Here is a 23390-nt window from a genome sequence, read left to right on the forward strand (position 1 = left end):
ACGAAAGACTAGGAAATCTAGCTTAGAAAAGCCCGAAATAGTAATTTACATATCCCAAATCATAAGTTTCAGACAACAATCACCTACGAAATACTAGGAAACCTTAGCTCAGAAAAGCCTGAAATAGCAAACTATTCAGCCAAAACTAGAAGTTCCAGACAACAAACACCTATGAGGGACTAAGAATCATAGCTCTGAAAAGTCCAAAAAGCAAACTACACATCCCAAATCATAATTTTCTGACAGCACATACCTATGAATGGCTAAGAAACCTAGCTCAGAAAAGTCAAAAATAGCAAACTACTCATCCCAAACTATAGGTTTCAGACAACAAACACCTATGAACGGCTCAGAAATCCAGCTCAGAAAAGTCAAAAATTGCAATCCATCCATCCCAAACTATAGGTTTCAGACAACAAACACCTATGAGGGACTAAGAATCATAGCTCTTAAAAGTCCGAAATAGTAATTTACATATCCCAAATCATAAGTTTCAGACAACACACATCAACGAAAGACGGGGCTTGGGGAGAGCCTTTGAGGGTCTGTGGGACCCTTGAGGGCCGGGTGGTCCTTTGGGTGCTTGGGGGGACCTTTGAGGACCAAGCGCTTCCTGCAGGGTTGGGGTTGGGGGATCGGAACCCTTTGGGGTTGGGGTAGAGGACCTCACGACACTGTTCAAATGGAACTTGTGTATTATAACGACCACAGAGTTTCACCCTCAAATCCTCTTCTAAAATCTCTTCAAAAATCATATTTTAAAATTTCTCTAACTGTTTCGCCGAAATAAGTCCCTAAAATAATAATTTGTTCTGAAAAGATATAATAAAGCCTTAAAAAGTATTAAAATGGTGGCTCAGGAGCCCTTGGGGTGCTGGGGACCCTTTCGGAACCCGGAGTACCTTTGAGGACCGGGGACTTCCTTCGGGGTTGGGGTGGGGAGATCGGAACCCTTTGGGGTTGTGGTAGGGGACCTCACAACACTGTTCAAATGGAACTTGTGTGGTATAAGGACCACAGAGTTTCACTCTCAAATCCTCTTCTAAAATCATCTTTTAAATCATCTTTTAAAATGTCTCTAACTGTTTCGCCGAAATAATTCCATAACCTGTCTAAAACGGTTTTGCCCAAATAATCCCTAAACGTAGTTTCAGCGTGTTCCATTTGTTTTTGGCATCTCTGCGCTGACGCATTTCAAATTACTAAGAGACCTGATTCCCGTACTAAAACAATTCATCACTAAGATGTTTCTTGGAGAATTGTTCCCATGGCGTTTGGTTATTAATATCTTTTGGAGTTTGACCAGTAGAGTTGTTTCCGAGGCAAAGACATTAATGACTTGGATCTATTACTGGAGAATCGTTTCTAGGTGAAAATTTTTAAGTTCTGACAGATGATGTCATTGGTTGATTGATCTGTCAAGAAAGGGGAATTAATTTGTTGTTTTTAAGGGGAATTATTGATTCACGATAGGTGAATTGAGGTCGACAGCACAGGTGTTCCATATTTCTGGGAACTCATAACATTCGCTGAGAGCGTGCACTTGCCCAAAACAACAACATTGACCTCGAGATTCGCTGAGAGTGTACACTTACAACAACACTAACAACATCGACCTTGACATTCGCTGAGAGCGTGCACTTACAACATCATCAACAACCACGACACCTTTGGAAACTTAGGTCATTGACCCCATTAACCACGTGTTCTCCCTAGGGAGGCTATGCCCATATTTGGTGTTAAAAAAAGTTGTAGGTGGCAGCAGGGGTGAGGGATCGGACCTTTAGGGTCATCTCTACTAAAGCATTTCTGATGCGTCCTCTCGACAACCCGTGTCGGCATAGTGTGTTTCGATTTAGTTCCACACAGTTTAAATATTTCCCAAAACTTCTGCGTTAATACCCTTAGTTTTAGTAGCAGCAGTAGCAGTAATAGCAGTAGAAATAATAGTACTGCCTTTGCTTTAGTGGTAGTAGTAGCAGTAGAAGTAGTAACAATAATAGCAGTAGTAATAGTGTGAGTATCAGCAGAAGCATTAGGATATAAATACTTTCCTGCATACAGACAGCGTGTTGTGATTCAGTTCACCTTTTCCCCCTCACAATTCCTTGAACATTTCACCTTCTTTCCCTTAGGCATAGTTGTAAAGTAGTCGCAATAGTAGTATTGGTATTACTAGTAGCAGTATTAATTGTAATAGTGGTAGTACTAGTAGCAGCAGCAGGATTAACGCATTACCTTTTGGTCAGTTGAACATCCCTCTCATCAAGTCCTGGAAGTTTCAATTTAAAACAATTATCCATTACAATGGCATTGCTGATATGTTAATAACATGTATGTTCATATACTTCTTGAAAATTTCATCTCAATGCTCTTAGCCTTACAAGTAGTTATAACAGTGGTTGAAGTAGTAGTAGCAGTAGTAAAAAAAGAAGTAATAGTAGCAGTGACAGGAGCGTGCACATATTGCCATTTGGTAAAAAAAAATCTTCCCCTTCAAGCATTCACTGAAAGTTCCGACATAATACCCAAATCAATTTTTGAGATAGGCTCTTTTGACAAGGTACTTATACATAGCACCTTTTGATTTGGCTCAAATTTCGACTTGTGTGGTAGTAGTAATAGTAGTGGTAGTAGCATTAGTGGTGGTAGGTGTAGTAGAAGTAATAGCATGCAAACATTGCCTTTTTGATCATCTCCCTTATCATTTCTTGAAAGTTCCAAATCAATACACTTAATCATTCAAGAATTATACCCTTTTGACAATCTGTATACACATGATGTGTTTTGATTTGGTTCAACAATCCCCTCAACATTCTCTGAAAGGCTCATATGAATGTCCTTCGTCTTTTTGAAAAGTAAAGTTCAAAAATGAACACTTTTTTCAATAACATCTACTATATTTAAACAATGAGTGAATTGCCTAACTTACAACCCATGCCCTGGCGACAATGGAGAGGTTGACATCCCCACAAACATTAGTACTGGTCTTTTCCACAATAGTGAACAAAATAGTTCTTTCAAAATTTTGATCGGATGTTTTTTGGGGAATGACAGGCAAAGGGGAGGGGGTCTGATTACCCTCCATTTACTTTTGATTCTTAAAAAGAACACTCGAACTTCCGACTTCCAATCAAATGAGCCCCATCCAAAGTTTATACTACCACCCACTCCATAAAATTCTTAAATGTTCCGAAGCATAACTTACAACCCTTGCCCGGGCTCTAAGGGGCTGTGTCCCCTTGAAAGCATTGTTATATGCTCTTTGGACTATTGTGAACAAAATGTCTATCTCACAAGTTCGATCAGATACTTTTGGGGGAAAACGGTATCAGGGAGGGGGGCTAGTTGCCCTCCATAACTTTTGACGCTTAAAAGGGAACTAGAGCTTTACATTACCAATCAAAGAGCCTCTAAAGTTCACACGCCCACCCCTTCCATAAAAACCTTATATACCCCCGGGATATAACTTACAGCTCCTGTTTCCAGAGTCTGGGGGGTTGTATCAACTCAAAGCCTTGTTATCTGATCTTTGGACCATTTTTTGAACAAATGACTATCTCAAAATAAGTATCGGGTGCATTTGGGGAAAAAAGGACATGAGAGACATGGGCTAATTGCCCTCCGATCACTTTGATTCTTGAAAACGACACTAGAATTTCTGATTTCCAATCCAATGAGCCTCCTCAGAAGTTTATACGACCAAGTTTTTCATAAGAACCTTATATACCCCGGGGCATACCTTACAACCCTTGTCCTGAGGATTGTGGGGGAGAGATTGTCGTCCTTAAAGACACAATCACTGGACCTTTCGACTACGCCAAACAAAATGGTTATCTCAAGATTTTGATTGGATGTGTTTGGGGAAATTATGATCTGGGGGATTGGGCTGTTTGCCGTCCAATCACTTTTGACTATTAAAAAGGGCACTAGAACTTTCAATTTGAAAGTTGTCTGTTATTGTCTTGTTATCTCAAGATTTTGATTGGATGTGTTTGGGGAAATTATGGGCTGGGGGATTGGGCTGTTTGCCGTCCAATCACTTTTGACTATTAAAAAGGGCACTAGAACTTTCAATTTGAAAGTTGTCTGTTATTGTCTTGTTCCTTGGGGTTCTGTACAAGTGTGGTTTCTCATTGCGTTTACAACATTTAAACTTTTGTTTTTCGGGGTTTAGGGGGAAAAGGCACCTAGTTTAGGTTAGGTTACGTATTTAATATCTGCTGTGCTTTACTCCCCCCCCTCCCCTGAGGTGCAAATATATAGCCGAAATTTTTTCTAAACTATTAAATTTTTATCCTATTTTGTTTTATTTCATTAGCTTTAACCAAAATTCACTTTTCGCGTGTGTTGCAGATAGTACATAAATACCCACCAATCGAAGCAAAGTTTAGTAATCAACCAATTAATGTTTAGTTCCGGTTTCTAATTTGTCCATAACTTTTCTACTTTTTTTTACTTTTTTTAAGTTGTGTTCACATACCTAGAGTTCAATAAGTAACATGAATATCTCCTAATAAAAATGAATACACAATGATAATTAAACTTGTCCTAATTTAAAACCGTATAGTCAAGTTTCTAAGCTAATGCTAATTATTAGGTGAATTTATGCATGATTGGTTATTAATTAAAATATAAATAAGTGAAAAAAAAGTTGTCTGGCTAGTTTTAAGCAAAGTTACTGATCCATGGCAAAGGAAAAGATGGTTCTTAGGATGTATTTTGTCCTGCTTTAAACGTCACAAGGTCCTTCAGGTCAGAAAACGTGAGGAAACGCTCACACAAAATTTGTGGCCAGACAAAACATTGATTTCCCATGCTCTTTCTAGTTTTATCTGTAGCGTTTTACGCTTCAAGAGAAATTCCAAAGATAGTACATAACTAAAACTTAATCTTTAGATGAAAGTGGTACACCTGCCACAGTCTTTTCCCTTTTTTTTTACTTTTTTGGACTTTTTGCCAAAAAAGTTAATACATTAGCTTATCAGATTTTATTTTTAGGAATTATTCCCGGCTCAATATCACAGGAATGCCAAAGTAAGTTTCGTCTTTGAACCTTTTCTGTTTGATTTGTTTTTTTTTTAACCTTTTTTGTATAGCTTTTTCATCTTTCTATTAGTTTCCTAGAAGGATTTTGTAATAAATCCCAAAAACAGCCGTTTCTTAAGATGATATCATAAAATTTTTAAAGATAGTTAAATACTAAAAAGGTCGAGATAATCATAGGCAACGCGCTAGCGCTGCCTAAGTAAAGAACGATGTGGGCGCAATGTGTTTTTTTTCTCCATACCCGGGCACTTCGTATCGAAGGAGTTGTAAAAACTTCGAAAAGGGCTTATTCAATTGGAAATTGGAGTGGCTAGTGTTCTTTTTAACAGTCGAAAGTGATTGGAGGGCAACTAGCCCCCCCCCCCCCCCCCACACGCCCATCATTCCCCCAAACACATCGAATCAAAATTTTTAGATAGCCATTTTGTTCAGCGTAGTTGATTTCCAAATAAAAAATATGTTTTTGAGGAGGACACTCCCCCTCAACCCTTGGGGAAAGGGTTGTAAGTTATTCCCTGGGGGCATATAAGAACTATGTTGGCAAAATGCACTTATTATTTTTGTCCTTTAGAGCAGGGCACTTCATATGGAAGCAATCGTCGTAGAAACTTCAAAAGGGGCTCATTCGATTGGAAATTGATAGTTCTAGTGCCCTTTTTAATAGTTGAAAGTGATTGGAGGGCAACTAACCCCCCCCCCCCACGCCCTTCATTCCCCCAAACACATCCAATGAAAATTTTTAGATAGCCATTTTGTTCAGCGTAGTTGATTTCCAGATAGAAAAAATGTTTTTGAGGGGGACACTCCCCTACAACCCTCAGGGCAAAGGTTTTAAGTTATGCCCTGGGGGCATATAAGGTTTTTATAGAAGGCGTTGTCGTAGAAACTTCAAAAGGGGCTCATTCCATTGGAAATTCAAAGGGTAGTGCCCTTTTTAATAGTCGAAAGTGATTGGAGAGCGACTAACGCCTCTCTAACGCCCACCATTTTCCCAAACACATTCAATAAAGATTTTGAGATAGCCATTTTGTTTCATGCAGTTCAAAGTTCAGGAAATTATACCTTTGAGCAGGACACTCCCCCCACAGTCTTCAGTGCAAGGGTTATAGGTTATGCCCTGGGGGCATATAAAGGTTTTTATTGAAATCTTTGTCGTAGAAACTTGAAAAAGGGCTCATTCGTGTGGAAATTCAAAGGGATAGTGCCCTTTTTAATAGTCGAAAATGATTTAAGGGTAGCAAATCTTCCTCTCACGCCCAACTCTTCTCAAAACAGATACAATTAATATTTTTGAGAGCAGTTTTATTCAACATAGTTGAAAGTTCTTGAACATATGTCTTTAAAGATTACAACCCCTCCCCCCACAGCCATCAGGGCAAGGGTTGTAAGTTATGCCCTGGGGGCGTATAAGGTTTTTATTGAAAGCGTAAAAACTTGAAAAGGGCTTATTCAATTGGAAATTGAAAGGGCTAGGGCCTTTTTTAATACTTGAAAGTGATTAGAGAGCGACTAACGCCCCTCTCACGCCCACCATTTTCCCAAACACATCCAATCAAACTTTTAGATATCCATTTTGTTCAACGTAGTTGAAAGTTCTTGAAATAAGGTCTTTTAGGATGATAACCCCCTAAGAGCCCTCAGTGCAAGAGTTGTAAGTTATGGCCTGGGGAAATTTCAAATTAGAAATTTCAAAAGCGGCTCATTTGATTGGAAATTGAAATTGCCCTTTCTAATAGTCGAAAGTGAGTAGAGTAATTAACCCCCCTCTTACGCCCACCATTTCTCCAAAAACATTTTATCAAAGTTGAGAGGTATCCACTTCGTTCAAAGTGGTTGAAAGTTCTGGAAATTATGTATTTAAGGATGACAACCCCCCAGAGCCCCAAGGGCAAAGGTTGTAAGTTCTGCCCTGGGGGCATATAAGTTTTTTGCAGATAGAGTTGTTGTAAAACTTCAAAAGGGGCTAATTCAATTCGCAATTGAAAGGGCTAGTGCCCTTTTTAATAGTCGAAAGTGATTGGAGGGTAACTAATCCCCCTCTCACGCCCACCATTCCTCTAAACACATCCAATCAAAATTTTCAGATAGCCATTTTGTTAAACGTATTTTAAAGTTTTGGAAATTAGGTCTTTGAGAATGACACATCCCCCCCCCCCCCCAGTACTCAGGGCAAGGGTTGTAAGTTATGCCCTGGGAGCATATAAGGTTTTATTGAAAGTTTTGTTGTAGAAACTTCAAAAGGGCTCATTTGATTTGATATTGAAAGGGCTAGGGCCATTTTTAATAGTTGAAAGTGATTGGAGAGTGACTAACACCCCTTCCACGCCCACCATTTCCCCAAACATATCGAATCAAAATTTTTAGATAGCCGTTTTGCTCCACGCAGTTTAAAGTTCAGGAAATTATACCTTTGAGCAGGACACTCCCCCCACAGTCTTCAGGGCAAGGGTTATAAGTTATACCCTGGGGGCATATAAGTTTTTATTGAAATATTATAAAATAGAATATGTAAAAGAATAGCCTTCATTCTTTGGGCTGACAAAACGAATCTGGAGAAGAACCCTCGAAGAATACAAGATCAAAACCCTGCCGAAAATTCAGTCCGAAAGAAGGTGTTTCCAAAGCTATTGAAGCTCCTCTGGGATTAGCTGGCAAAGGATGACAATGTCAACCTTCAAAATGGGTTCACAGCATGCTTTGACAGAAAGCGTTGCATCGAAAAGGTTCCCGATAGGCGATCAAATGACGAAATCCGTGAGGCAGTTGGTGATTCTGTCTTACTTTGAAAAAAGGCAGTTTGTCACTGTTGGTACTGTGTCACGTAAGCGAACAAAGCTTAGCAAGGCTCCCAGAAAATCACCAGCTGAATCGATTAACAGAGAAGATGAAGATCTTGCGGATTCAAGGACGAGTGAAGTGGAATCTGGCAAAGCTAAAATGAAGCAGAATAAAGGAAAGGGAGCTGAAAAAAAGTTACGAGAAGTCCTGAATCTAGACTGCTCATCTGACGACGCATCGGGCAACTTGCCAGAAAAACTGTGCGACGATTCCAGTGAACTTAGTTGGGAATTTGGGATGAAGCCCAGAACAGTGAACATGAGGGTGGTGACAATTCTACTTGTAAAAAGGACTCAGGTCTCCCAATTAAACTGTCTGACTTCTATGCTGTGTTCTATTGGAAATATTTCTACATTGGGCGAACAGAAGACTTTCCAGATGAGGGGATGGTGAAGTTCAAATTTATGGAACGTCTGAGCAATGCTGACTTCAGTTACAACTGGCCCAAGAAAGGTGATGTCAGTTTTGTTGAAGAAAGATATGTTTTCGCTGGACCACTCGTTCGAAAAGGACATGGCCCCTTCCAAATTGCAGGGCACCGTGAAGTTACGAAGTCGTACAAAAAAATTTGCAAAGAGCACAAATTCTAGCCCCCGGTTCTCCGGGATTTTTCTGCAAGTTCGGTTTTTTGACATAATCTTAGTCTAATTTTCTGTATTTCTTTTTAATTTTGTTCAATATAAGTGACCTTTTTTTACACTGAATCTTAGAGGAAAAAGTCTGTAAAAAAGTGGTTGTTCAAACTTACCGAAAGCATGGCCGACTTTGAACAATTTAGGAAACTACATGAACAGTACATAAAATTAAATAACGTCGTTTAAAGTTGGCCATGAATTTAACCAATTCAAATTTTCAAAAAAAAAATCATGGGCATGTGGGAAGAGATAGAAAAAATCCGTAACGTCCACCCTCTTCAGCGGTCAGAAATACATATGGAAATGTGTTTCTAGGTTGTTATGTTACCATTTACAAAATTTATTGCGAAATAAAGGAGAAAAAAAAGGCACTTTTAGTTCAAAGTAACCCCGTTTAATGCCCTCTTTAATAGTTGGAAGTGATTGGAGGGCAACTAGTCCCCCTTCCACGCACACCCTCCCATTTGCCCATTATGTTTAAAAACTAAAGGCTGCCTTACGATTAAATCAAAATGCACTGTGTTAATGCTAATTACCAATAAGGCATCTCAGCCATCCCAAGAATGCCTCAGGGTATTATTTTTAAACTTTCGGGGCTACTTCTGCATTTAAAATTTAATCAAATCAAAATAGTGCAAGTGTATCTAAGCTAACAAAGAAAGTAAACAGATTTTTTTTTGCGAATTGTACCAAGTTTCCTATTTCAGGTCTGCTAGAGGATGTATGAAACTAAATTAAACACTACTATTTGCGTCAAGATTTTTAAAAGGGTGTATGTTGTTAAAAATTGCTGAAAATTTTTCTCCAGCATACAAATAGCAGGTACAACAATAAAGTCTTAAAAAAAGGAGAGATTTAAAGTATTATTTTCTTTTTCCCTGAAAAGACTATGTCAATATAAAACGAACAGAAATCAATTAAAAAAACTTTTCCCACAAAATAAGTTTTTCAAAGAAAAGTAAAGAACTCCATTAAGCAAAAAATGAGCAAAAATAAAATCAAATAATCTACCAAGCATGAAACTACCACAAATCAACATCGATAAATAAATGAAAACCCAAAACGAACAGAAATTACAATAAATAACCGAGTCAAACTCCAAACGAGCAGAAATTAACATGAGTAGGGCTTAAAATCCCCATGCCTTCCCAAGGCCAGAAAGTAATTTGCACTTTGCTGAAAAAAATACAAATGAAGTGATCAAAATGTTAATATTATTTGATTTATTAAAGTTATGAAAGTAAAAACATTTATATTTTTCAGTAAAGAGCAAATTATGTTCTGGCCTTAGGAAGGGATGGGGTGTTTTAAGCCCTACTCATGTTAACTTCTGCTCGTTTGGAGTTTGACTCGGTTACTTATTGTAATTTCTGTTCGTTTTGGGGTTTCATTTATTTATCGTTGCTGATTTGTGGTAGTTTCTTGCTTGGTAGATTATTTGATTTTATTTTTGCTCATTTTTGGTTTAATGGAGTTCTTTACTTTTCTTTGAAAAACTTGTTTTGTGGAAAAAGTTTTTTTTAATTAATACCAAAAAGAAACGGGACACATCTTTTTAAGTATTTAAAAGGATTAGACACAACTAGGTAGTCATAATATCTCGTTTATATGAAAATTACACAAACTTAAACAAAACATCGTTAAAAGTAAAAAATCAAGCAGGTGTTGAATGCAAGAAAAAATAACTTAGATAATTTTTATACGAAGAATAAGTAACTGACTTTAAGAGCGTATCCAGGATCTTTTTCAGGGGGGGGGGGATATTTTTGGTGCAAAAAAAAGCTTTAAAAAAACTCATCAAAATTTTTTTATATGAATTTTTGTCTACGTTTTTTATGAGCCGGGCCAAAATTTCGGGGATGGTGGAGGTTCAAACTCGTAACCCCCCCCCCCTGGATACTGCCTTCACTGACATTTATAATTTTTATCCTTAGTAATAAAAATAGATAATTTGGAGAATTTTGTATGCGTTGGAAGACTGTTCTTTTGTTTGAGATTTATCGGGGGGGGGGGGGTCCTTGAGCACGTAACAATTGTCTGACAAGAACATCAAATGTAATTTCAGAACAATTACGATTTATTTGAATATTTCTTGTATTTGATATGTTTTATTTTGTTCCGCACACACAAAAAGTCATTTTTTTTTTGGCTGTCCTGTTCACAGAAAAATATTGAAAATTCCGGTTCTCCTGTATTAAACGCACTCTTTTATATAGTGCTAGTTAGGTTAATGCTAATGAAATAAAACAAAATAGGATGAATATATAATAGTTTAGAAACAAGTTTGGGCTATATAATTGCACATTAGGGGGGGGGGGTAAAGCATAGCATACATTATTACGTAAGCTAACCTAACCTAGGTACCTTTCCGCCCCTAAACTCCAAAAAACAACAGTTTAAATATCGTATACGCAATAAAAACCACGCTATACATTGTATTACCCTATAGCGGTGCCTTGAATTAAGCCATCAAAAACAGATTGTTAGTGACTGGTTTCCATTGCAGTATATAAGAGAGTGCATTTAATACAGGAGTACCAAAATTCCTTTACCAAAAATATAATCGAAATTCTAAAAAATGGAATTTCCATAACAATATAACTAAAGATTGTTTTGCATATTAAAATATATTATAGAGGACCACTATTACTTTTGTAGACTAATACTTTAATTAAAACCTGATCAAAGACTTGTGATAAATAAACAAAAACAAAACATAAAGGGCCAACTCTTAGACTTGATATTCATTAGAGATACAAAATCTGTTTAGTTATGAACAATGAGCATATAGAGCTCTTAAGCCACAATTCTTCAAGATCGATGTACTATGGATTGATTTGGTTATATTAATTCATTCTTAGAATACAGCTGACTTGATAAAGATTATCCACAGGAAATACTGCCAGCGTCGATTTCTTAGAAAACAGAATTCTTCATCCACTTTTCGAACAAATTATTTAAACAAGGTTAACACTTAAATCAACATATAATATATATATATATATATATATATATATATATATATATATATATATATATATATATATATATATATATATATATATATATATATGTTTGTGTGTGTATATATAAGAATGATGTGGGCAAAATGTGTTATTTTTTTCTGACAAAGGCAATTTGTATCGTAGGAATTGTCGTAAAAATTTCAAAAGGAACTCATTCGGTTGAAAATTTAAAGTTCTAGTGCTGTTTTTGAAAGTTAAAAGTGATTGGAGGGCAGCCAGCTCCCTCCCCCCCCCCGCCCATTATTTTCCCAAGCACATACAATCAAAATTTCGAGATTGCCATTTTGTTTAACAAAGTTCAAAGGTTCGGCAATTACGTCTTTGGGGATGACAGCCCCCCCGCAAGCCCTTAAGGCACGGGTTATAAATTATACTAGCTGCACATTGTCAACATAAAAGGTTTTTATGGAATGAATGGCTGTATTGACTTCGGAGGAGGCTCATTTGATTTGAAACTGAAAGTTCTAGTTCCCTTTTAAGAGTCAAAAGTTATAAGAGGGTGACTAGCCCCCCTCCCCCAAAGCTCATCATTTCCCCAAGCACACATAGTCAACATTTCGAGATAGCCATTTAGTTAATCCTAGTTGAAAGTTTCAGAAATTATGTCTTTGGGAATGACAACCCCCCCCCCAAAAGCCCTCTGGGAAAGGGCTATAAATTATACTAGTTACCTATTATTAACGTATAAGGTTTTTATGGAACGGATGGTTGAATTAACTTCGGAGGAAACTCATTTTATTGGAAATTGAAAGTTTCAGTTCATTTTTAATAATCAAAAGTGATAAGAGAGCAACAACTCCCCCCCCCCCTCCGCCCTTGCCCATCATTTCCTTAAACACATACAGTTAATATTTTAAGATAGCCATTTCGTTCACCATAGTTGAAGGCTTCAGCAATTATGTAAGTGAGAATGACAACCCCTACCCCAAAGTCCTCAGGGCAAGGGCTATAAAATATAAGGTTTTTTATTGAAGGAATGGTTGTATAAACTTCAAAGTAGGTTCGTTTGACTTGAAATTAAAAGTTCTAGTGTCCTTTCTAAGAGTTAAAAGTGATCGAAGGGCAACTAGCATCCCCGCCTCACATTCTCTTTTCCCCAAATGCACCTTATATAAAATTTTGAGATAGCCATTTCGTTGAAAACAGTACAAAGATCAAATAATAAAGCCTTCGGGGTTGATACTACCCCTCAGAGCCTGGGGACACAGGTTGTAAGTTGTGCTCTGGGATATAAAAGGTCCAAATGGAAAGTCTTATAAGCTTTAGAGGAGGCTCATTTGATTGTATATTGAAAGTTCTAGTTCTTTTTTAAGAGTCAAAAGAGACTGGAGGTCAACCATCCCTCACTCCCCACGCCCATCATTTCCCCAAGCATTAAAATCTTGAGATAGCTATTTTGTTCAGCATAGTTGAAAGAATAAGCAATTGTGTCTTTGGGGATTACCCCTCCCCAAACGCTTAGGGCAAGGGGATATAATTTATACTAGTTGTTCACTATTAACATATAAGGTTTTTAAAAAAGGGGTGGTCGTATAAACTTCGGAAGAGGTTCATTCGATTAGAAATCAGAAGTTCTAGCGCCCTTTCTATGCGTCAAAAGTGATCAGAGGGCAAGTAACCGCTCACATCACCATCCTCTTTTCCCTAAATGAATCTGTTAGAAATTTTGAAATAGCAATTTTGATCAAAATTGTCAAAAGATCGTATAACAAGGCCTTTATGGTTTATAAAACCCTTCAGAGTCAGATACAAAATAGTTCTTAAAATTCAAAACAGTTATTATAAAATCCAAAATAGTTCTTACAAAATATAAAATGGTTCTTCTGTTCCCCGGAGAATTTCGGATGTTCGATAGAAGGGAAATTGAACTCACCTGTTCAAGTCAGAGGCAATCCTAAAGCATTTCCTACTGTAAAAAGCAAAAAATTTTACGGAACATTTAGACAGAGTTTCAATTAAGCGAAAAATTGAAAGCTTTTTCACCAAGGGAAACTGAAAACTTGACTCACCTGTTCAAGTCAGAGACAATCCTAAAGCACTTTCTACTGTTAAAAGCAAAAAATTTTACGGAACATTTAGACAGAGTTTCAATTAAGCGAAAACTTGAAAGCTTTTTCACCAAGGGAAACTGAAAACTTGACTCACCTGTTCAAGTCAGAGACAATCCTAAAGCATTTTCTACTGTTAAAAGCAAAAAATTTTACGGAACAGTTAGACAGAGTTTCAATTAAGCGAAAAGACTATGTGCATGCAGGTTTTTAAAAGGGCATATAAGTAATATCATAAGCAGCGCCACTCTATCATATATAGTAATATCATTGAAACTTTGAAACTAGCTAATTCGATTGTAAATTAAAATTTTTATGTGACCTTTTTAAGAGTCGAAAGTGATTGGAGGGCAAACAGCCCCTCCCAAGCCCATTTATTTTCCAAAGACACCCTATCGAAATTTTGAGATAGCTATTTTGTTCCTCATAGTTGAACGGTCTAGTAACTGTTTCTCTAGGGATATTACACCCACAATAAGGTAATTTGCCCAAACCTTACTTTAAAACTAAATCAAACGAAATTATTTGCATGTTGATTGTCAATAAGTTTATGTTTTATTCTTCAGGTCAACTCGAGGATGTACAAAACTGAATTAAACAGTAAAATGTGAGTCCAGATTATCAAAAGAATGTGTTTTGTTAAAAACCGTGGAAAATTTTCTCCAACATAGAAATAGCTAGCCAAACTATGAATTCTTAAAAAAATAATCGAGAAGATATAAAATACCATTTTTTATATCCACGAAAAATATTCCGTCAATAAAAAACGAACAGAAATTAATTCAAAAAACTTTTTTTCACAAGATAAGTTTTTCAAAGAAAAGTAAAGAGCTCCTTGAACCGAAAATGAGCAGAAATAAAGTAAAATAATATTCAAAGCGTAAACTACCACAATTTACCATTAATCCCCTTCAAAGCCTTTAAACTACCACAAGTCACCATCAATAAATAAATGAAACCCAAAAAGAACAGAAATTGCAATAAATAACCGAGTCAAACTCAAAACGAGCAAAATTAACTAAATCGGGCTAACAACCCTCGTGCCTTCTCATGACCAGAACATAACTTGCATAATTTGAAGTTTAATACACATTTACTGATATTTATTCCTTAAAGTCTTAATAATCTTTGTTTTGTTAAAGTTTAAAAAGAAAAAAAGTTCAAAATGTTGTTTTTTTGACGATATTGATTGTATTTGTTTTTGACGAAACACATTTGACAATAAAAAGTTGTACGTTTTTCTCGTCACATCGTAGACACACAGTTTACGTTTGGAGTTGCCTGAATCCGGGCAACGTGAAACAGAACATACAAGTGTGGCCCATGAAACAACGTCACATCTGCTACTGAGTAAATTCCAGCACACGGTTTATAGATGGGGCAACAATTTGTGGTACATGGGCGTCAGAAATTAAGTTAATTTCAATTTTAGGCATATCGCACAGTGGTGTGGTATGTTTTTTCTTCAGGATTTTCTTTCGTTCAAATATTTGCTGATGTCTTGCTAATATTTGTTATTGTGAGCAAATTTATCCTGGTTGAATTTACGCATATCACACAATGGTGTGGTATAGTTTTTTTTCAGGATTTTCTTTCATTCAAATATTTGCTGACATCTTGCTAAATTTTGTCATTGTGTGCAAATTTATCCTGGTTAAATTAACAAGGTTTATTGTCAAACTACAATAGAGTAAAGACTAGAACCAGGAGCAGTGTATTTTTGTATATGTAATCCTGTAGCTTCATTTCTCCTTTGTATTCTGATAAAACAAGAGAGATAAAACGCTACGGGATAATTGACTTCTCTATTTATCTGTCCCTCGGGGAAAGGAATCGGGAAAAAGATGCCGTATCTTTTACCGAGCTGCAGTATAATACGGGAGATAGATTAGTTTGCAATCAATAGGCTAAAGAAACAAGCTGCGGCAGACTAATGTTTAATATGAATTGTTCTCATTAGTCTCATACGCAGCGTGGTAGCTGAATAAGGCCTCAGGGCGATCCATGTGAGATGTGTTTATGTAGCATTTTTCTAAATGAAAAATTCTGCCACGATTTCCGATATTTTCGCATACGAAAGATTATAGTAGAAATGTTGATAAGCAAAACGATAGGACTGAACCATAATTCATGGACATCAGTCACTTGGCCTTTGGATTTAAAGCTTGAGAATGTTTTACAAATTATAAGGTAATAAAATATGTAAAAAAAAAAAAAAAAAAAGTAAAATACTTCTCTGTCCTAATCCACTAAGTAGGAACAATAAGCTGTTAATTTTCACTATCTAGGAATATTGAAAATTTTTGAGACAAAAATAAAAAGCACGAGGCAGCCACAACATAGAAAATTGTCCTTAAATAGTTGCAGAATGCTTAAAGCCTTTCTCGCCCTTTGATTCCCGTTTAAGAAATTCTGATATTTCTGGAGAGCCTGAAAACAAATCACTCTTTACTTTTCGATGCATGAAAAGAAAACGGTAGCTCTTTTTAATATTTCTTTGAATTAATTTATGTCACTTTTACAGTCTCTGGCTTAGGGAATAAAAATTTCTTTTCATAACACTTTCTAACGTATATCGAACGATCCATAATAAAAAAAACTGTCACTTACCATCTTACCAAGACTACGCCCGCCTCTCCGTCAAATAACCAATCGCCGTGATTACTTATGCATGATGGTATAGGCCTTAACCTGTAAGGCCTTAACCTGATGTAGGCCTTAACCAGGGATTAACCTATAAATAGTTTATAAGGATGGTATAGGCCTACCTGTAAGCAGGCTTTTGCTCAGCGAAATTATAAAACTTATAAAACCAGAATAAAATGTTATTTTTAACAATTCTAAATATCTTGCGTTGTGCAAGAGGAAACTAGAGATTCTTATAAACTCCTGCTTTTCTCCGTTTTGATGTACCTTTTTCATTACTTTCATTTACTTATTAATTTTTTGTTTTACTTTAACATTTTATACTTTTGAATTCTATTTGAAATCCAGAATTTAATAGAGTATACTTTAACTTAGTTTGTGCTTGTATTGACTTTTAGCTCTGCTGGGAATGCTAAACTTTCAGTGACAATAGTCAGGCTTAGTTTCTAATAAGTCAATATTAAAAAACCTAATATTTCCTTCTATTCATTTTCCCTATGTTGGTTGTTCTATTGCAAGTGATAGCACATAATTTGCAATTTGCTCTGAACATGTGACACCGGAAAAGAAAAAAACAGCTTTGGAAAGAGAACAAATTAAGCCTTGTAATTGGGCTTTGTAATCTTCTTGTAATCTTATGTACACGAAAAAACACATTTTAAGTGTTTTTACTTTTTTGTCTTAATAAATAAAAAAATTTTATAAAAACTATAAGGAATAAATATCAACATATGTGTATTAAACTAACACTTCACGGTCTTTTTTTTTTTTTTTTTTTTTTTTTTTTTTTTTTTTTTAGTAAAGTGCAAATTGTATTCTGGTCTTGAGAAGTCACTGTGGTCGTCAGCCCTACTCAGGTTAATTTTTGCTCGTTTGGACTTTGACTCGGTTATTTGTTGTAATTTCTGTTCGTTTTTGGTTTCATTTATTTAATGATGGTGATTTGTGGTAATTTTGCACTTGGAAGTTTATTTGAATTTATTTCTACTCATTTTTGGCTTAACAGAGCTCTTTACTTTTCTTTGAAAAACTTGTTTTGTTGAAAAAGTTTTGAAAATAATTTCTGTTCGTTTATTATTGACAGTCTTTATCATGGAAAAAAAAAATCAAATTTTATATATTTTCCTTTTTTCATAGGCAGCGCAATGGCGCTGCCTAAGTATAGAATGAGGTTGGCACAATGTATTAGTAGTATTTTTTTTAGACCAGGGCACTTGGTATTGAAGGAGTTATCGTAGAAACTTCGAAAAGGGCTCATTCGATTGGAAATTGCGAGTACTAGTGCCTTTTTAATGTTTGAAAGTGATTGGAGGGAACCAGCCCCCCCCAACATCACCATTTCTCCAGACTTATCCAGTCAAATTTTTTAGGAAGCCATTTTTTCAGTGTAATTGAAAGGTCCGTAAATTCTGTCTTTGAGGATAACTCCCCCACGGCCCTCAGGATAAGGGTTATAAGGTATGCCCTGGGGGCATAAAAGGTTCTTACAGAAAGGGTGATCGTATAAACTTCGGAGAGGGCTCATTGCATTGGTAATCAGAGGTACTAGTGCACTTTTTAAGAGTCAAATCATCAGAAGGCAGATATCCCCTCCCATACACACACACGTCGTTTTTTCCTGAATTGCATCCAATAGACCTTTTGAGACATCCATTTTATTCAAAATATTCCAAAGATCACATAAAAGCCCTTTTAGGGTTGAAACAAGCCCCCAGTGCCTGGGGACAAGGGTTGTAAGTTATGCTTCAGGGGCCTTTAACGTTCTTATGGAAGAGATGGTTGTATAAGCTTTAAGGAGGCTCGTTTAGTTCAAAATTGGAAGTTCTAGCTCCCTTTTAAGAGTCAAAAGCGATGAAGGACAACTAGCCCCTCCCTCCCCAACTATCCCTCTTCTCACCATACGCATCTGATTGAAATTGTGAGATAACTATGTTATTCATAATAGTCCAAAGAACATTTAAAAATGCCTCCAGGGTTGACACAACCCCCCGGAACCCTGAGGCAAGGGTTGTAAGTTATGCCCCTGGGGCACAAAAAGGTTTTTATGGAATGGGTGGGCCGTAAAAATTTCAGATGGGGCTCATTTTATTTGAAATTGGAAGTTATAGCGCTCTTTTTAAGAGTCAAAAGGGATTTGAGAGTAACCAGCCCCCTCCCGCCCATCATTACCCCAAACACATCCAATCAAAATTTTTAGATAGGAATTTTGTTAAGCGTAGTTGAAGGGTCCAGAAATTAGGTCTTTGAGGATAAAGACTCCGCCCCCTCCCACAGCCCTCAGGATAAGGTTGTAAGTTATGCACTGTGGTTACATAAGGTTTTTACAGAAAGGATTGTCGTATATACTTCGGAGGAGGCTCATTGTATTCGTTAGTGGTTACATTAGAGGGCAGTCCCCCCCCCCACCCACACGTCGTGTTTTCCCAAAATTCATCCAATAGAAATTTTGAGATAGCCATTTTATTCAAAATAGTCCAAACAGAACATAACAAGGCTTTTGGGATTGACACAGCGTGGGGCAAGGGCTTTTATGGCTAGGATGGTTGTATAAAATTTAGGGGTGGCTCTTTTGATTGAAAATTGGAAGTTCTAGTTCCCTTTTACGAGCCAAAAGTGATGGAGGGAAATAAACCCTCCCAACCCCCGCCAACTACCCCCCTTTTGACCAAACGTATCTGATTGAAATTGTGAGATAGCAATTTTGTTCAAAATAGTCTAAAGAACATATAACAATGTCTCAAGGGTTGACACCCGCCCTCAGAGCCCTGATACAAGGGCTGTAAGTTATGCCCTGGTGGGCATAAAAGGGTCTTATGGAATGGGTGGTCGTATAAACTTCAGAAGAGGCTCATTTGATTTGAAATTGGAAGCTACAGTGCCCTTTTAAGAGTCAAAAGTCATTTGAGAGCAACCACCCCCTTCTTCCCCTACATTCATCATTTTCCAATACAAACATCAAAATAAAGTTTTGAGACATCCATTTTTTTCAGTATTGTTGAAAAGTTCAGCGTTTGTACGTTTTGAGATGTCCCCCCCCCCCCGAGGCCTCAGGAAAAGGGTGGTAAGTTAAGCAATTTGTTCACTGTTTACATGTAGTATACGTAATTGAGAAAAGGTATGCATGTTTGATTCTATTTTCCCAAAATACAGTAGGGCGTTAGGAGGAGTCTTTCAGGGAACGTTGAGGGGAATGTTGAACTAAATTAAAACACGTTATGTGAATGTAGCATTGTCTAAAGGGTGTAACTCAGGAATGACTGAGTATATTAATTTGGAACTTTGAGGAAATCATAAGAGACTACTTCTGTAGCGAGTACTACAAAGGCTGACAATATTGAAATAAATATCTGAGGTAATGTTGAGGGGAAATTTGACCTAAATCAAAACATGCTATGTACATGTTTTGATGTGAAACATGCTATGTTAGTTTATGAAACATGCTATGATACGATAAGCCTTTGGAAAGGCTTATCGTATCAAAAGAAACTTCAGCTGCGTCATGAATAGAATGTTCAGTTGACCAAAAGTTATCTGAATGTCCTTCGTCTTTTTGGAAAGTGAAGTTCAAAATCCATACCTTTCTCAATAACATATACTATATGTGAACAATGAACGAATTACCCAGAGGACTGTGGGGAGGTTGACATCCGCAAAGACATAATTGCTGGACCTTCCAACAATTCTTAACAAAATAGTTCTCTTAAAAAATTGTGGATGTGTTTTGGGGAATGATGGGCTTAAGTAGGGGAGGGAAAGAGCACTAGACCTTTCAATTTCCAATCGAATGGGCTCTTTTAGAAGTTTTTACGACAACACCTTCTATACAAAGTGCCCTGGTCTAAAAACAAAAAATAAATAATATATTTTGCCCACATCGCTCTTTACTTAGGCAGCGCTATTGCGCTGCCTATGATATAAGTAGAGGAGGGGGTGTTACTCCGGAACGAACACCAAATATGGGCATAGAATACGGAACGAACTCCTTATATGGGCATAGAGTCATTAGGGAGAAAGATTACGTAATGGGGTCAATGACCTCTTTTTCCAAGATCGATTTATTTGTTGTTTCTATGTATAACTCCGGGGCGAAGGTTGCACATGCGCATTGAATTCTAACGGGAGCAATGTTATTGATCTAGGACTCGAGGGGGAAGTGAATTTCCGAGAAATTGATTGCGTAATCGAGGGGAAGTGAATTTCCGAGAAATTGATTGCGTAATCGAAGGGGAAGTGAATTTCCGAGAAATTGATTGCGTAATCGAGTGGGAATTTTATTGATCCGATAACGGGAAACAGGATCACGTGTATCATAACGAATCAGGGACAGTCTAGAGTCAGCAGTTGGAGTGAAAGGATTGAAAAATGAATAAATTTGAGAAAGAGAGAATTAGATCGAATCTAGTTTTTGTTGAAAAACATTTGATTTTGGATGATGATTTTCTCGAGTTATCTCTTAAACGCAGGATATTCTCGTGTCGGGGAACACTTGACAATATAATGAGGAGTGATTCTCCCCCATTGGACTATTGTATGAAACTTTGAAAATGTGATTCAAATGCTTATAGTCAATTTATTGATATATTAATTGGAACAAGGCAGAATCATATTGTGGATATACTTTTGAAAACCGTGCCAATAGATTCAATGTAGATGACTCCCCCCATCATTCGAAAGCGGTAACGCTACAGTGCTACTCCTCTCTCCCCCATGGCCCTCCAACGTGAAGTTATGGAGTGAGGACGATCAGTTTCGTGTTGGAGGTGTGTAATTTTAAATTAGAAACCTAAAAAATTTCTAGATATGCACTTCATTCAAAATAGTTGCAGGTGGAATCAATGTGAGCCTTGTTAAAGGATATATTGCGCTAGTGAAAAGTGTAAATTATGTAATCCTTGTAAATTAAATAGAGGCTATGCAGTACAAATTAAAGGATGTAATTCATGTCTTGAGGAGGTGTGTGATTCTCATCCTAGAGGACACCTTTGCTCCAATTGTCACAATGATAAATGTAAGCAGTGGGAGAATACTTACCCCGGTATGATTGGAAAGAATCCTAAACGTGATTTTAGTTTATTTCTACGAGATTGGTATCGTCGTGGATTTAAATTATTCTGGGAAGAGGAATCTGGTCTACGATTAAACTGTTGGAATAACAAGACAATCTGGTTTCTACGTCATCGTTGTGACGACACCACCTACTATGACTATAAACCAAGTGATTTTTATTTGGCTGTGACGGAATGTGATTCACCATTTGAAAACACTGTTTGTGATATTGCTTCAAATAGACAGATTGAAACTCGTGAATTTCATAATATGAATGTAAATAGTATCATTGACTATACAAAGAGATATGACAAGAGTGAAGTTACATTGTACTGCAGAAAATGTAACCCTGACTTTGCCGTCAGTTAAGATCAATATAGAGTGAATCCAAACGATTTATCGGCATTAGCGGTTCAAGATAGTTGCCTAGTAGATGAAGAAATCTAACGTGAATATTTAAAGACATTCTTATATATATGCATTTTATTAATAAACAAATTCACATACATTTTTTAAGCACTTTACTCTTAGGGCACTAAAATCAATACTGTATAGGTCTGAGAGGATATTTTCCACTAGAAAGTCGTTCAGACGAGGATTATCACTATAAATGTGGAGAAACTGCTTGTAAGTATAGCCCCGACATCGGAATACAAACTCTAGTAGTGCATGGAAGCCACAGCTTTTAGTCGTCAGATCCTGTACCCTCTTTCGATTTTGAATAATAGTTTTCCCACTGCTCTCAATATAGTTGCTGGTGTGAGGTGTGTAGAATGTATAGGGTAGACCAAGGGGATCAAAAAATTCAATCGTCTTCACTGTTTGATAGATGCACAGCCAATTACCCGTCAGCACAGTCGACGGACTGCTATTAACAATAAACAAGGTCTTCTTCGCACTTTGAATTTTTCCTAGATAGTCCGAGGGCAGACAATAGGATTTGTACTGGGACATGTAGTGGTCCACATTAAATACATTGATTATTTGACTGGTGTTCATGGCGCCAAGTCTAGTAGAACACTGCCTTCGGGAGTGATTTCCCAATAGGTTTCGTATTGATTTAGTGAGATTAGGGCAACACTCTCAGCCAACGGGTCGGCAAATGTACACTCTAAACGCACACTCCCCGTACGTACTATACTCATATCCTGTGTACCCGACAAATCCAGTACAATGATACCATGTGTTTTAGCAAACATATCTTCGGTTATACCATTTTCATATAGTTGCGAATCATGATCTAGGGTTTGCATGGTCAACTCGTACAATGTTCTATAGGATTTATCAAAGGATAGATTGTAGAGTGGGATGCCGTTTACTTTGCACACAAGAGATGAAAGTCCAAACATCTCGAATTTATGTGGACATTCTGTCCATGATCCAATTGTACTGGCGCTTTTTACAAATTCCAAAGCCAGTTTCGACGGGCTTTCGCCATCGATAAAGGATGAGTCGGTGAAGGTGCGTGACCCCACGGCAATATGACGGTGATTGGCGATTGTATGAGAAACAAGTAGTTTAATATTGTTGCCATTGGCTCTCAGTTTTTCCACGGCCAAAGCAGCAGAACTCATGACCTGTTGTTTATGTGCATGTAGTATTGCCGAGGTGAGGGAGAGACTTACATAAGGATTGCCAGCAAGTTCTTTTCTCAAAATGAATTTAGATGGTGCAAGCGTCAATTTTATATCCACTTTAACATTGGGCGGTAGCCATTGGGGTATATTAAATATTTCATGATATATTTTCCCAACTAGCTGTAATTCACTAGTTGTAGTATTTTTAATCGCATATGTACTATCAGTATTAGTAATAGATTCATATCCATTGGAGGTGCCTCTCAATTTCTTGTATGACTTGGGTGTCATCAGCATGAATTGCATATAGCTTGTATAGTTGGAGAGATTGTTGCTTGTGCTCACCAGCGTGCCATTGATGTAGACACTAATTTGACGAAATAAATTATGTAATATACAATTTTCATAGGATATTCCATCGGCCCGAATTGGCATTGAATTATCGGATTTCCGGACTTTCATTTGCAAATCTATAAATGTTGAAGATAAATCTATTAAGTAGTCTTCATTGGAATAAATTTGAAA

At 36.9% G+C, this 23390-nt stretch overlaps 1 long non-coding RNA gene across 1 annotated transcript in view; it reads left to right on the plus strand.

Annotated features, from left to right (window-relative positions):
- LOC148952490 (uncharacterized) overlaps positions 1-5037 on the plus strand; it is a 63614-nt gene extending 58577 nt beyond the window's left edge. The window contains exon 3 of the long non-coding RNA XR_016141770.1: positions 5002-5037. This is a non-coding gene — a long non-coding RNA (uncharacterized LOC148952490). The remainder of the gene's footprint in view (positions 1-5001) is intronic.
- Positions 5038-23390: the final 18353 nt, after the last annotated feature.

Source organism: Artemia sp. Qi Xiang Cuo, chromosome 5, assembly GCF_049724085.1.
Source record: "Artemia sp. Qi Xiang Cuo chromosome 5, ASM4972408v1, whole genome shotgun sequence".
NCBI lineage: Eukaryota > Metazoa > Arthropoda > Branchiopoda > Anostraca > Artemiidae > Artemia > Artemia sp. Qi Xiang Cuo.